A 14751-nucleotide genomic window follows, 5' to 3' on the forward strand; every position below is an offset into this window, starting at 1 on the left:
CCTGTAATCCCAGCACTTTGGGAGGCTGAGGCAGGCAGATCATATGAGGTTAGGAGTTTGAGACCAACCTGGCCAACATGGTGAAACCCTGTCTCTAATAAAAATACAAAAATTAGCTTGGCATGGTGGTGTGTGCCTGTAGTCCCAGCTACTTGGGAGGCAGAGGTGAGAGAATTGCTTGAACCCAGGAAACGGAGGTTGCAGTGAGTCGAGGTCATGCCATTGCACTCCAGCCTGGGCGACAGAGTGAGATTCCATCTCAAAACAAACAAACAAAACCACACATTTTACCTCTGCAGTCTGCTCAGAATATGTCCCGTTTTCTTCTCTGCTGCTCCAAGGGACAGCAAATGTAGGTAACTCTGTGGAACCCTGTGTGCCCGAACACTGGAAATGTCTCCAGTCCGCACCTTCTTTCCTTCCTCTCCAAACAATTCTTTCACACTTGCCCCCTGTCTTCAAACACCCACCACCTCCCTCACCTTCACTCAGCTGATGGCTGTTTCCTGATTCACTCCAAAAACAAAAGAACCTCCATGGTCAACCCTCTACCAGGGTTTCCTCCCATAACCAGCCTTATTAGAGCTCCAACCTGGCCCATAGGGGAGCTATGTGTGGCTGTTTAAATTAAAATTAATTACAATTACATAATATTTAAAACACAGTTCCTCAATCACACTAGCCACACTGGAAGTGGTCCATATCAACCTGCGGCCAGGGTTACAATATTGGGAAGAACACACGTGCATCTCCATGATCACAGAAAGTTCTACAGGCAGCTCAGGCACAGATGATTTGTCCAGGCCTCTACTCAGGGCCACACATCACTGGCTCACTAGACACCATCCACTCTTCCGGGACTTTATTCCAACAGCTCTTCCCTCTGTTCTCTCTCTTATCTCAAAACCTTTTGATTCCACTTCTTCCACCACCAACTGCTCCATTTTTCTGCTTCTCTCTGCAGCAAAACCCTTCAAAAGTTTTCTGCAGTCACAGCCTCCAATTCCTCTGTTCCCATTCTCCTACATCCATGAAAATTGGTGCTTGCTAAGATCACTGAAGGCCTCCACACCCCTGCTCCAGTGGTCAACTCTGCCTTCACTGCAGTTAACATGGCAGCAGGATCTGAACTGCACGTCGTCTCCGTGTACAGCTGGCCTCCTGCATGCGTGCATGCTCACACTGCTTCTCCCTCCTGGGCACTGCTCAGGCCTCATGACCACAGTCGTCCTCTCTCGCCCACACCAGTGCTGCTCCTTCAACTCACTCTACACTCACTCCCCGGCCACCTCACAGCTTTAAGTAGCATCTACATATTGAGGGCTGTATATCTAAGTCCCTGGCCAGACCTCTCTCCAGACCTGACACTCCACTTGTCTGCATGACACCCAGCCGACCCAAACATCATCTTCCCAAAGCTGCATCTACAGAGGGTTTCCTGTCTAACTTACAACAACCCATCCTTCCAGGAACTTCCAGTCACCATCCTCATTTTCTCTCACACATCCCACATTCAGTCCACCAGGAAATCCTACTGACCCAGCTTCCAAATAAAGTCTATCCGGGTTTGACTCTTTGTCTCATTTCCACTGTCAGCTCTCTGGTTTGTGCCACCCGACTGATCTCTTGGCAGAGTGATCCGATTACCTGAATGTCTCTCCTCTGCTCAAAACCCTCCAAGGACTCCCATTTCAGAGTGAAACGTTCAGTCTTTTCCAATGGCCCACAAGGCTCTAGGTAATTTTAAATTGTAAATGGTGTGAAGCAAAAACTTCAGAGTTAACCTAGTCATGCCTGTCAAAGGTCAACACAGACTAGCAACCACGAAGCTAATGCCTAATCAGGAGATAGTTCTTTGACTAAATGAAGACTTAGATCTGTTCCAGCTTACACAGGCACTCCTGGCCTCACTAACAAGGTGCAACTCAGATGCTCACCATCAACTGTACACATGTTTCCGTGTCTGTCTCCCTCAGAGTGAGATCACCGCCTCCAGCAACCTGCTCAGCACCCCCAGGCAGGAGGGCCACACCATCTCCCTTACACTCCACATGTCCTTCTGAACTCTGACCAGGATGAGTTTTCAGAGCACTCCTCCTGGGAGCTCTGCTATGTCCATAAGCCACACGGGCCACTGATCACCTGCCATTCAAATCAGGGAGCAGCAATTGGAATAGGCAGCCAATGCTTGCTGGCACTGAAATGAACACACAGTCTCAGATCACTACATTGTAAAAGCCTCAAAAGTAGAGACCATGCCTCAGTCATTTCTGTTTCCTAATTCTTGTTATAAAATAGGTATGGATCTTTTTCTGGTGACCTTCTGACTGCAGAAACAATGAGCTCACTGCATTAATAAACACACTCACATGCATCTCTACCCAGGAGTCCAAATGAAAGGCACAGAAGCAGGACAGGAAGCAGGGACCCAAACAAAATCAGGGATTCCTGTGCTATGATAGTCTTGATAAGGGGCTGAGAGGAACTGAGGCTTCTCACCTGTGCTTGTTTCTGCATTTTTCCTTTAAGATCATCAAAAAATGTGCTTTTTCCTTCATCATAGTCTGCATCAAACATCTCCTTCAATTTTCTCTTGTTATCCAAGTGCTTTTTCGTGGCACTTTCCTCTTTGTTGGGGTCAATTTCTTCCTTAACTTCTTTCTCTACATCTTCATTCTTAAATTTCCAGAAGAAAAATTTTGTGTGCAGTTATGAAGGTCTCTTCTTTAACCATTAGACTTTTTAAAGTTCTATTTAAACAAAAATCTTAGCAAAAATCTGTTATCATTATCAATAAAACAAAACATAACACGACCTTTCTCTCTGAATAACATGGTACTGCTATAGAAAATGGTTATATCTGCATTACAATTAGCTGCCATTCCTTAAGCTGGCTGGGAACACAAATTAGAATAAAGGTAACAGATGTGTCCCTCACTGGGATGCTCCCAGACCCTATTCTAAAGAAATATTAGGGAGAACAGGGACTTCATTCTTTTAAATGACACTTAAATTTAAGAGGAGGAGAATGATGGCAACAGTGGAATGTAAGCCCGAGGAGCTAAGACTTCTGTGAATGAAAAATCACAGCAGACTTGGCAAATGACTGTGGCAAGAAGCGGTAGTGATTGTCATCCAAAACTTAACAAGTAAACAAGGAAGCTTCTCTCTGGCCCCCACATCCCCACAACCCTTTAGTAAGAAATCTATCCATCCAGTCTGCAATCTTCACACATCACAAGTAAGATTTGCATTTCTCAATATGGGCCTCTCTCAGAACACAACGACCAAGAACAACCAGCCACAACAAAGTCATACCTGAGTATTGGGGTCTGATTTTCCCTTGTGCATGTCCCCTGTTTCCAAGTCTTCAAAATCACCATAGAACTCCTCTGGGAAAAGCACACCCAAAGGCTGCTTTGTGAGCCAGGCATGCATGTGCTGCTGGCCCCACCCACCACAGGCACACAGTGTGCTCTGCATTCCAAGCCTCATTCACACCATTCCCATCACTACACACACAGACACAGGCAAAACTTTGCACTAGGGAATGTTTCATAAAACAGTTAGTATTTCATCATCTGTTTGGATAGGCTAAATGGACCCAATCCACATTCATGTCAAACTTCATGTTAAAATCAGTTTCAATTTTTCCAGTATAGATAATGGACACTCTTTTTTTTGAAACAGAGTCTCGCTCTGTCACTCAGGCTGGAGTGCAGCAGCGCAATCTTGGCTCACTGCAACCTCCGCATCCCAGGTTCAAGCAATTCTCCCTCAGCCTCCCGAGTAGCTGGGATTATAGGCGCCCACCATCAGGCCTGGCTAATTTTTGTATTTTTAGTAGAGATGGGATTTCACCATATTGGCCAGGCTGGTCTCGAACTCCTGACCTCATGATCCTCCTGTTGCAGTCTCCCAAAGCTCTGGGATTACAGGCATGAGCCAACACATGCAGCCAATGGACACTCTTTATGAGAGACATAGTCTATCTATGTCCCCCAAACGAATAGTTCAAAGAGTGAATAGAAAAGCCCCACGCTGATACCAGCACATGTTAAAAGGAGTCTCAATGTAAGTTCAACACAACACAATCACGTAACACACCTAGGGGAAATCTTAGATTATATAAAACATAGCATTTAGATTAAGAGTAGACCACCAAACCCATGGGAAGAGCTTATTCACTCATTCATTCCTTCATCTGTTTTTGCAGCTCTGGGCTCAATTATAGGTCCCATTTTTAAAAGAAATAGACAAGTAAGGCTGGGTGCAGTGGCCCATGCCTATAAACCCAGCACTTTGGGAGCCCGGGAGGCAGAGGTTGCAGTGAGCCATAATTGCGTCACTGAACTCCAGCCTGGGTGACAGAGTGAGACCATGTGTCAAAAAAAAAAAAAAAAAAATAAGGAAAAGAAAAAAGAATGAAAGAAATAGACAAGTTAAAACTCATTTGTGAGAGCAACTTTTTTTAAAAATTGTAATATTCTGTATTCTCTTCAAGATACAAGTTTTTAAAATTTTAAATCACACAAATAACTGCTGGTACCAAATTCCAGTTATCTAAAAATTAATCAACCAACCACCAAAAAAATGCATCAGGGAAGTGTGTTTTGCCCACAGGCAGGCAGTTAATAACCTTTCCAGATGTTAGACCAATGGTTTCCAATAGAACTTTTGTGCTGATGGAAATGCTATATATCTGCTTTGCCTAACTTGATAGCAAATTACAATATTTCAAGTGGTTATTAAGCATTTGAAATGTGGCTAGCAAGACTGAAGATTAAATTTTAAATTAAAATTTAAAATTTTATGTTATTTTAAATAGGTTTAAATTTACTTACAGGTGGCTAATGCCCACCATATTAGATGGCACAGTTCTAGGTCATTGTAAGAATTTTGGGTAGGCCGGGCACGGTGGCTCAAGCCTGTAATCCCAGCACTTTGGGAGGCCGAGATAGGCGGATCACGAGGTCAGGAGATCGAGACCATCCTGGCTGACATGGTGAAACCCTGTCTCTACTAAAAAATACAAAAAAACTAGCCAGGCGTGGTGGCGGGTGCCTGTAGTCCCAGCTACTCGGGAGGCTGAGGCAGGAGAATGGCATGAACCCGGGAGGTGGAGCTTGCAGTGAGCTGAGATCCGGCCACTGCACTCCAGCCTGGGTGACAGAGAAAAAAAAAAGAATTTTGGGTTTACTTGAGTGAGATGAGAAGTTGAGGAGAATTTTGAACAAGACAGTGGAATGATCTGACTTACTTTTCTTATTTTAAGAGATGGTAGAGTTTTTGCTTTGTTGCCCAGGTTGGAGGGCAGTGGCTATCATAGTGCATTACAGCCTGACTTCCTGGGCTCAAGCAACCCTCCTGCCTCAACCTGGGAGAGCAACATTTAGAAGACTATTAAAACATTTTCACATAAGGGCCAAAGAACCAGGTAGAAGTTATAAGAGATAGGAAGCTCCTATTTGTAATAAAAGCAAAACAGGATAAAACAGGAATAAACCTAACAAGAAATGCACTGGAAATTTATTTTTAAAAAAAGAAGAAAAGCTTTAATATGCCACCAAAGGACAAAAGAAATAGCATCACCACCAACACTCGTAAGTGTTCTCCGCACCAGGCACTGTGTTAAGTACTTTCCTTGCCTTAACCACATTCTTCAACCCAAGGAAGTAAGTGTTGTAAATATCATCTACTGAATGATGATATGTCCTCATTTGAAAAGAAAGACTTGACATCACAAATACGCCAATTCTCCCTTTCTCCCTTTAGCACAGTTACAACCCAAAACCACCACTAAGGATTTCTGGTCTAGAGAAGACAACACATTATTCCCTCTTGACTAAGAAGCGTAACCTAAACTCTAGAAATAATAGACAGGAGAAGACCAATGGAGAATTCCTAAAGGTGGAAAGAAAAAGGCTGCTGAGGGACTCTAGGACTAGAGAATACATTGTGGCCAGGTGTCTCCCTGGATCCCATCCAACAGGAAGGTGACCCAGACCCAGTGTTTCCCAACTCCCAACCTAGAATAGAAGGCAACCCAGGCAGGCTCAATCCCCCCAGATCAAGGGAGATCTTCCCCACAACAAGAAAACTAGCTCCACACACCAAGACAACCACCATTCCCTACCCACCTAGCTGCAGCAGGTGGCCCAGCCTGGGGCAGCTCCCCTGTTCCCTCAGGTGGGCATCAGCAGGGACTGGTGGGAGAGCCCCAGTGATACCAGATACACCAAACAGTCCAAAATAACACCACGAAGGCTCTGAAATTAAATTTTCATTGGAATTACAGCCCACAAAGTAGACCAGGACCTACAGACTAAACTTAAACAGGAGGACTGCCTGCAAGAATAAAAAATTTACATAGGCCTCCTAACAGAATAACCAAAATATGTAGGATGAAACAGAATATGACGTGTCATACCACTGAGAAAATCATAATTTTAATGTGAAAGGACAACTGAAGACACCAATACTGAAATGAGTCAGATGTTGGAATCATCTGACTCATCGCTTATAACGGCCAGTATAAAAATGCTTCAACAAGCAACTACAAATCCTATGGCAACAAACAAAGAACTGAAAACGTCAGCAAAGAAACTGAAGAAGAATCAAATGGAAATTACAGAAATATAAAATACAGTAACAGAAATTTGAAAAAATCTCTCTGGATGGGCTCTATTGAGTAAAAGTGGAGATGACAGAGGAGAGAATCGGAGAAGCTGAACCCTGATCAACAGAATTCACCCAGTCTGAACAACAGAGAGAAAATAACCTGAAAACAAATGAACAGCGCTGCGCGGACCTGTGGGACAATAACAAAAGACCCCACATTTATGTTATCTGAGTCCCACAGGAGACCAGAGCTGCGAAAGCATGCAAATAACTGATTCCTGATGCTTCCCACATTTGGCGAAAGATATAAACTTACAGATTCAAGAAGCTGGGCAAACCTCAAAGTATAGCAAAAGAAAGCAACACTGATTAAACTTTCAAAACTAAAAACAAAGACCAAAAGAGGCAGAATGCCTGTAGGGACACGCCAACTCAAATGCCATTGTATTTCTCCTCTAAAATCATGGACGCCAGAAAGAAATGGCACAACATTTTCAATTGCTAAAAAAAAAAAACAAAAAAAACTGTTGGCTACAAATTCTGTATCCCATGAAACTACCCTTCAGAAATGAAGAGAGAAATAAAGACATTCTCAGAGGAAGAGAATACAGGAATTTGTCACTGGTAAATTTAGAAATGTTAAAGAAAAGGGCTACAGAGATATGTTCTGTCATTTCCATAATACAAAATATTAAAACAAAAAAAATCAAAATAAAAAAACAGCTACAAAAAGTTCTTATGCAGAAGGGATGAACATGGGATCAGGGGAGGGACCAGAAATGTGGATACATACACTAGACAATCCACAGTTCTTAAAATCACATTTGATAACTGAAACAAAAACTATACCACCACCTGATACTCAAGCCAGTGATTTACAAAAGTAGAAAAGTAAAGAGGCCTAAATAGAAGGAAGGTTTCCACACTTTGAAGTAGTAAATACTGGTACCAGTAGACTACTATATTACAATAGGCATATTGTAACATCCAGAACAAACACTGTAAGACTATACAAAGGGATACATGTAACTACATTATACAGAAATAGATGAAGATGGAAGGAAAGAAAAAGGAAACAAAGAAAATAATAAAAACATCAGACTTAAGCAATTACGTAACAATAAGCACCTTAAATGTAAATGGTCTAAATAAACCAAAAGACAGATTGATGGAGAGCCTATAATAAACACATGGCCCAGTTAGATACTGTTCATAAGAAACTTCAAATTTACTTAAGGACCTAAGTAGGCTGAAAGTAAAAGAATGGAAAAAGATATCCTATGTAATCATTAATATTTTTAAGGAAACAGGAGTGAATATATTAATATCTCATGAAATAGACTTCAAGCAAAATAATTTACCAGAGCTGGAGAGGGTCTTCACTGAATTTTAAGATCTAAAATTTCCTATGCTGCCTTGACATCTTTGAGCCTTACAGGGCCCCAGAGGCCTAGCCATGGGTTTTCTTGTTTCTGACAGACAGCTCCTACCCTGCCACCCAGGAGGAAAGGCTCCCCACCTGGCTAGTTATTTTATCAGCCAGAGCAGCTGCACCTCAGCCTAAGAAGTTTCACTTCACCTGTCTGCCAGCCCATGAATTTATTCAAACAAGCCAATTGCATTCCCCCTCAGGAACCATTAGTCATTGTGTGCTCTTGTTACTACCAAGCCTGCCTGCCTCCTCAGCCCCCAGCCCTCACTCCGCTACAGAGTACGGTGCCCATCTGACCCTGTGTGGCATTCAGTGTTCTCCTCTGAGCTGTGGGTTTATGTGACTAAAACACTGCTGTCAATCTCATCCATCCACACCAGGTGTCGTGTTCAGCCATCTCCTACACTTTAGGGCAGGGACCCCTCCTTCACCAATGGCGTGAAAGGAAGTGACCATAACAACTGCTTAATGACAAAAGGATTAACCCACCAAGAAGACATCTACTTCAACATCCTCCTCTCAGCAACTGTTAAAACTAGGCAGAGGTTGGGCGTAGTGGCTCATGCCTGTAATCCCAGCACTCTGGAAGGCCAAGACAAAGGATCGCTTGAGGCCAGGAGTTCAAGCCTGGGCAACATAGCAAGGCCTTGTTTCTCCAAAACATTTTAAATTTAGCCAGGTGTGGTGGCACACACCTATAGTCCCAGCTACTCAGGAGGTTAAGCCAGGAGTACTGCTTGAGCCTAGGAGGTCAAGGCTTCAATGAGCCATGTTCATGCCACTGCATCTAGCATAAGTGACAGAATGAAACTAGGTAGAAAAGGGGCAAAGATTTACAAGAGATCTGAGCAGTCAATCAGCAAAATCTGACATCCGTACAACACCCCACTCCCCAACAGCAAAATACATACATTTTTAAGGACAACAGAACATCTACCAAGAAAAAGTACATTTGGGGCAATAAAAGAAATCACAGCAAATCTAAAAGAATTCAAATCATAAGAATATGTTCTTAGAACATAATGTAATCAAGCTAGAAATCTACAACAGAAAGACAGTAAACTCTCTAAATACTTAATAATTAAAACAACATATTTATAAATAATGCATGGGCCAAAAAGAAGTGCCAAAGGAAATATGAATGAAAGCACAACATTTGAACATTTGTGGGGTGCAGCTCAGCAGTGCTGAGAAGGAAATTTAAGCACTAAATGCTCGCTTTAGAAATGATAAAAGATAAACCAATAATCTAAGAAATTTCAAAAAGAACAAAATAAACCCCAAACAAGCAGAAGAACAGAAATAATAAAGGGCAGAAATCAATAAAATTGAAAACAGAAAACAATCAATGGAAGAAAAAACTGTTTATTTGAATAGAATCAACAAAACTAATAAATTTTATGACAAAGATAAAAACAGAGAAGACATAAACCAACAACATCACAAATAAAACAGGGATTATCAAAAAGGCTCCTGCAGCCATTAAAGAGTATTAGGCAAATACTCTAAACATTACCCTCAGACTACCCAAGCTGTTCTCTTCAAGAAGGCACTCAGTGCAACTTCCACTTCCCTAACAGGCCTTGAAATACCTTGAAAATCATAAACTACCAAAATTCAGGCAAGATGAAATAGATAACCTGAATCATCCTATACCATTAAAGAAACAAAATTTGTAATTAAGAGCTTCTGAATGAGAAATCACTAGGCCCAGATGGTTTCACTGGAGAATTACACCAAATATTTAAGAATTCATACCAATTCCATGCAAACTCTTCCAGAAAACAGAATAAGGAACACTTTGCAACTCATTTTATGAGGCTAGTATTATCCCGACGCCAAAACCAGATGAAGACAGCACACCACAAAAAGAAAACAAACAAAAAATAACCCCACGGACCAATATTCCTCATGAATGCAAAAAGTCCTCAACAAAATACTATCAAATGGAATCCAACAACACACAAAAAGATTTGTATAAAAATTTTCACATGGCAATCTTTTCGTAGTTCATAAGTGTGATGACTGGGTATTCATGCATGTATGTGGGATATGCCACCCTTGACCCTTGTTACAACATTAGCACATTAACCATCTGACATGAAAAGAAAAAACAAAAAAACACACACATTTCCATATGTTGTATTTTTATTTTTATTCATGACCGAGTGAGAGTTATTCCAGGAATGCAAATCTGGTTCAGCATTCGAAAAATGAATCGGGCCAGGTGCAGTGACTCCTGCCTATAAACCTAACACTGGGAGGCCAAAGTGGGAAGATAGCTTGAAGCCAGGAGTTGAAGACCAACCTGTGCAACACAATAAGACCTGGCTCTACAAAACAAACAAACAACAACAACAAAAAATTAGCCAAGTATGATGGCACACACTTGTAGTCCCAACTACTCGGGAGGCTGAGGCAGGAAGATCACTGGAGCCTAGAAGGTCAAAGTTGCAGTGAGCCATGATCGCACCACTGCACTCCAGCCTGGGTGATGGAGGAAGACTGTGTCTCAAAAAGTAAAATTGAAAAGATCAATGTAATTTATATCAAAAGAGTGAAGAGTGAAACCCATATCCAGATGACTGTAGCAACTGACATCAAAAGGCATTAGACAGAATTCTACACCCTATCATGATAATAAACAGATAACAGTGAAAAGATTGGGAACAACGTAGGAAGTCCACTCTCAGCACTCCTACTCCACATTGTAGTAAAAGTCCAGTCACTGAATTAAGGCAGAAAATTTTAAAACAAAAAGAAGGCCGGGAGAGGTCACTCACACCTGTAATCTCAGCACTCTGGGAGGCTGAGGCAGGCAGATCACTGCAGCTCAGGAAATTGAGACCAGCCTGGGCAACATAGCAAGACCCCATCTCTATCCCCAAACAATTTAATTAAAAAAAAAAAAAGAAGAAGGAAAAGCCATACAGGTTGAAAAGAAAGAAATAACACTGTCCCTATGTTTTCTACACAATTTTCTGTGTAGATGATTCCAGGCAATCTACAAAAACACAACAAAACACAACCCTCCTACAACTAATAAGTGAGTTTAGCAGGATAAAAGACAAATGAAAATCAATCAAAATGAAATACTTAGATCTAAACTTATCAAAACATATTTTCAATCAGTGTGCTGAAAATCATAATACTGATGAAAGAAATAAAAAAACTAAAATAAATAAGTATACTGTGTTCATATATTTTAATACTCAAACTAGAAAAAGATTCTCCCCCAAACTGATCTATAGGTTTAATGCAATTCCTATCAAAATCTCAGCTAAGTTGCTGTAGACATAAACAAGTTTATGCTAAAATTTATATAGAAAGTCACAAGCCCTGGGATAGCTTAACCAATTTTGAAAAAGAAGAATAAAGTAAGAGTAGACACTCTAACTCAACATTAACACTCACTATAAAGCTACAGGAACCTACACAGCAAGGGTGGTACTGGCCAAGGGATTGACACATGAAGTCAATGGAACACAAGAGAACCCAGAAATAGATCCACACAAAGATCCTCAACTATTTTTTTACAAAAGTCAAAAACAATTCAATGGAACAAATGGTGCTAGGAAAATTATACACCCACATGCAAAAATATAAACCTTGACCTAAGCCTCATATCTCATAAAATCAAAATAGATCATGGGTGTAAAGAGAAAACAAAAAATACTACAAAACTTTTAGGGTCAGGCGCGGTGGCTCACGCCTGTAATCCCAGCACTTTGGGAGGCAGAGGTGGGCAGATCATGAGGTCAGGAGATTGAGACCATCCTGGCTAACATGGTGAAACCCCATCTACACTAAAAATACAAAAAATTAGCCAGATGAGGTGGCACGCGCCTGTAGTCCCAGCTACTCAGGAGGCTGAGGCAGGAGAATCCCTCGAACCCAGGAGGCAGAGGTTGCAGTGGGCTGAGATGATGCCACTGTAATCCAGCCTGGGCAACAGAGCGAGACTCCATCTCAAAAAAAAAAAAAAAAAAACTTTTAGAAAACAACATAGGAGAAAAGCTTCAGGATCAAAGAATAGGAAATAGTTCCTCCACTTGAAACAAATTTGACATTCCCTATAACAAACAAACAAACAAACAAAAACTGGTAAATTGGATTTCATCAAAAATAAAAACTTTTGCTCTGTGAAAGGCCCTGTTAAGAAAGTGAAAACTACAGACTAGGAGAAAATATCTGCAAATCACGCATCTGACAATGGAGTTAAATATGTAATGAACTCACAGTACCCAACCCAACTCAATTTTTAAAAGTGCAAAAAAAACCCCAAAGACATCCCCAGATACTTTATATCTGTATACAAGATATAAAAATGCAAATAAACACATGAAAAAATGCTCACCATTATTAGTCATCAGGGAAGTTTAAACCACAGTGAAATATCACATACCTATTAGAATAGCTAGAATAAACAACAGTGAGAACACCACACACTGGCAAGGATGTAAAGAAATTGGATCACTCGCATAATTGCTGGTAGAAACATCAAATGGCCCAACTACTCTGGCAGTCTCCTATGAAACTGTGCAATTACCATATGACCCAGCAATTGCATTATTGGGCATTTATTTCCCAGAAAAGTGGAAAGTGCATATTTACACAAAAACTTGTATACAAGTGTTCATAGTAGCTCAATTCTAATAGTCAAAAATTGAAAATAGGCCAGGAGTTCAAGACCAGCCTGAGCAACACAGCAAGATCCTGTCTCTACAAAAAATATGAGTATTAGCCAGGTGCAGTAGTCCATGCCTGTGGTCCCAGATCCTTGGCGGGCTGATGTGGGAAGATCACTTAAGCCTAGGAGGTTGAGGCTGCAGAGAGCCAAGATCGCACCATTGCACCCCAGACTGGGCATCAGAGCAAGACCCTTTCTTTAAAAAACACAGAACAAAACAAACTGAAAACAACCCAGCTTGATCTCAGATGAATGGTTAAACAAACCAGTACATCTATACAAGGCAGCACTATTCAGCAATAAAAAGGAATGAACTATGGTACATACATTAACATGAATGGATCTCCAGGAAATTATGCTGAGTGAAAAAAAGCCCCTCCCAAAAGGTTATAGACTGTATAACTCTGTTTATTTAACATTCTTGAGGATGACAAAATTGTAGAAACAGAAGACACATTATGGTTCATAAGGGAAGGAACTGGGGGCTGGGGAACATCAGGGGCGTGGGTGTGTTTATAAAACAGCAATACAAGCAATCCTTGTGATGGAACTGCTCTGTATCTTAACTGTTGGTAGACACACAAACCTACACATGTGATAAAAGAGCACAGAAGTACACACACATGTAAAACACAAACACACACAAGTAAAACTGGAAAAATTTACACAGGATCAGCAGATTGCATCAATGCTGGCATCCAGGCTGTGACCTTGTACTACAGTACACATAGTATATATAGTACATATATACACAGATAGTGCTATAGTACAAGATACGGGAGATCTCTCTGTATTCGTTCTTACAAGTGCATGTCAAACTACAATTACCTCAAAATTAAAAGTTTTCTTAGGAAAAAAAAACACCACAAAGTTTTCTTTTGGAAATAAGAAAGGTGATTCTTAAGTTCACTTGGAAAATAAGCAAAATCAGGACAAAGCAAGGATTTTTACTTTGACTTCTTATCCACACTGTCCTGGAAGTTTAAGCCAGGGCAGTAAGGCAAGAAAAGTTAAGTCATCCAGATAGGAAAGAAAGAAAGTAAAACCACTGACATCTATCTTAGCCTCTCTGTAGAGAAAGAGGGCTCCTCCTCGGCTCCCAGAACCATCCTGCACAGAAATTGGGAGAACCATATGAGATTAGACCAGAGTGAAAGGTCAAAGCAGAAGTTGGAACCCCAGGCTTTATTGTGCACAACAGAAGAAAAAGCAGCATAAAAGAAAACAATCGTTAGGATAGGAAGAAGTATTTACTTAGAAAACCATCAACACTCTTCAGTCAAAGTTTACCTCTCCCCTCCAAATACACACTTGAGGTGAGGAGTTCAAGACAAGCCTGGCCAACATGGTGAAACCCCGTCTCGACTAAAAATACAAAAATTACCCAGGCATGGTGGTGGCTGCCTGTAATTCTAGCTACTTGGGAAACTGAGACATGAGAATCGCTTGAACCTGGGAGGCAGAGGCTACCGTGAGCCAAGATCACGCCACTGCACTCCAACCTGGGTGACAAAGAGAGAGAGACTCTGTCCCAAACAAACAAACAAACAAACAAAAACTAATGAGTAATTTAGCAACATTGCAGGATACAGAGCAATATAAAAAATAAATTGTATTTCTTACATGTTAACCATACACAAATACAAGTTGATATGAAAATAAATTGTTGAGGGTTGTATAAGACCTGTATCCTGAAAACCTTGCTGAGAGAAATTAAAGAGCAAGATAAATGGAGAGATACTATGTTCATAGATCAGAAAAGTCAACGTGGTTAATATGTCAATTTTCCCAAATTGTTTACAAGTTTCATGAAATCCCAATCAAAATTGCAGTGGGCTTTTTTGTAGCAATTGACATGCTCATCTTAAAATTTATATGAAAATGCAAAGAACCTAGATTAACCAAAACCACTTTGAAAAGGAGACTAAAGTTTGCAAAACTACCTAAAGTTGAAAACTACCTAATTCCAAGACTAAGTATAAAGCTGTAAGTCACTGAGACAATGTTG

General features: G+C 40.9%; 1 pseudogene across 1 annotated transcript in view; it reads right to left on the reverse strand.

The window, feature by feature from the left end:
- The window catches only part of LOC105517731, a 731019-nt pseudogene that overhangs the window by 11742 nt on the left and 704526 nt on the right, over window positions 1-14751 (reverse strand). The window contains exons 14-16 of the transcript XR_001002708.1: window positions 3319-3392; window positions 2500-2676; window positions 292-372 (exon numbers count right to left, since the gene is read on the reverse strand). The product of XR_001002708.1 is annotated as a ribosome biogenesis protein BMS1 homolog (transcript). The remainder of the gene's footprint in view (window positions 1-291; window positions 373-2499; window positions 2677-3318; window positions 3393-14751) is intronic.

This window comes from Colobus angolensis, unplaced genomic scaffold, assembly GCF_000951035.1.
Source record: "Colobus angolensis palliatus isolate OR3802 unplaced genomic scaffold, Cang.pa_1.0 Scaffold306, whole genome shotgun sequence".
NCBI classification, from domain to species: Eukaryota; Metazoa; Chordata; class Mammalia; order Primates; family Cercopithecidae; genus Colobus; species Colobus angolensis.